Source organism: Halyomorpha halys, unplaced genomic scaffold, assembly GCF_000696795.3.
Source record: "Halyomorpha halys isolate HHAL.00 unplaced genomic scaffold, Hhal_1.1 Scaffold15.1, whole genome shotgun sequence".
Classification (NCBI taxonomy): Eukaryota; Metazoa; Arthropoda; class Insecta; order Hemiptera; family Pentatomidae; genus Halyomorpha; species Halyomorpha halys.
The window spans coordinates 592,300-594,009 of NW_027108914.1; the positions used below are offsets into that span (position 1 = coordinate 592,300).

Here is a 1,710-nt window from a genome sequence, read left to right on the forward strand (position 1 = left end):
ATATTTACAAATGAATGTATAATAAACTGTTAATTGTTAGACTGTCCTTGAGGATATGGCCGAATTGGCCGAAACGTTGGAATGTTGATATATTAATGAGTGTTGAGAGTTAAGAAGGATACCATTTGATTTATTTAATAAATAAAATTTTTTTGAGACTAAAATTGGACAAAATTTATTTATTTAAACAATAGACAGTTTTAATTTATTTCTTGTTTTGTAGACATTATTCGCTCATATAATAACAAACATAGTCCATGCACTTAATTTATTCATCTATTGCTCTTTTAAAAAGACTATAAGCACTTATACTTAGAAATGAAATGATCACAAAATATAAAAAATGTAGATAATATAAGAGTGATAATAAATAATGCAAACCTTTTAGAGTGATCTTCCAACCCGAACCAACAGATGGCAGGTTCGTACTGAGGCGGCGCGAAACAGGCCTAGACTCCAGTCGGTCTCCCGCCAGTGCTGAGACAGCGGACGTCAGGCTCTGGCAGTCCACGTCTACGGGATAAGTTGGTATGTTAGAAGTAATTATATAATTCAACAATAGTTAATTATCAAAGGAATAAGTATTCACTAATAGTCTAGTTTTCGTAAATGTATAACTACATAATCAAAAATTAAGTTTATTTAAAAATAATGAGCTCACTCCACACTAATGCAATTCAAAAAAATGTTTCCAAATACTATATTTTATAAACTAAAAAAATAAAAATTACTTCAGACAAGAATACAATCAAATTTTAAAAAAATAATGTTTTTTACTTGTCAATTTTGCTCTTCATAAAAAATTGTATATCCACTATTGCATATAATTACTGTATTAAGAATATATATTTTTTTTAGCATTCATTCTTACCCCAACGCCAAAGTTCTTTGGCGCCAAATAAGCAGACAGTGACGTAAAACCAATATTTTAGAAAAAAAAAAAGAAGAAAAAATATTATAGTTATTGTTTCTGACATTGATTATTTCAAAAAAAGTTTCAAGTTATAATTTTATTTTCAAGAAATATGTAAGCAAAATAACTAATTCAATTCCACACATCAAAGTATGTCTCATACTAAAAATAAAATTTAATTACAATTCCTACCATATTAAATATATATATAAAATACAATACTTATAGTTAAAGGGATATGATTGGTGATTACGCTTACTTATAAAGATATATGTTTAGTTTTAAAGCGTGTATCTTAATATTATTAAAGCCTTATTTTAAAATATGATTAATATTTTTATTAGCCTGTTTATGAGATATTATTACAGTTTTAATATAAGAATGCATGTTTGTATATGTTGATTTTTAAAAATTTTTTTTTTTTTTAAGTTTTCAATTTACTAAATTTTTAATCCTACAAAGGCCAATATCTAACAACAAATATAATAGGTTATATTTTAAAGATTTAAAGGTTAATTGAGATTATATATTTAATTGTTAATAGATGGAAAACGTTTGGAATAAAAACAAAAAATTTGATATTTACACCGACCCTTTCAGAACCATGTAGAAGACATGTAAAATGTATAGATGTATGTGTATTGATTGTTATTACTATGAATGTTTTTAGCCACACAAAATTTCTATAATTTAAGAAATTAAGATTAATAAATTGAAAAATTCCTTACAATTGACTATCAATGTGCTGTATGAGTTAGTGGTATCATACCATGTTAACTGGTCCTCAAGAACCACAA

General features: G+C 25.8%; 1 protein-coding gene and 1 long non-coding RNA gene across 2 annotated transcripts in view; one reads left to right on the top strand and one right to left on the bottom strand.

Annotated features, from left to right (window-relative positions):
• Positions 1-403: 403 nt before the first annotated feature.
• LOC106680070 (uncharacterized) overlaps positions 404-1,710 on the bottom strand; it is a 200,636-nt gene continuing 199,329 nt past the window's right edge. The window contains exon 4 of the long non-coding RNA XR_001343068.2: positions 404-513. This is a non-coding gene — a long non-coding RNA (uncharacterized lncRNA). The remainder of the gene's footprint in view (positions 514-1,710) is intronic.
• The window catches only part of LOC106680062 (glutathione S-transferase), a 198,823-nt gene continuing 197,533 nt past the window's right edge, over positions 421-1,710 (top strand). The window contains exon 1 of the mRNA XM_014419529.3: positions 421-528. The gene's annotated coding sequence lies outside the window, so the exon portion shown is untranslated. The remainder of the gene's footprint in view (positions 529-1,710) is intronic.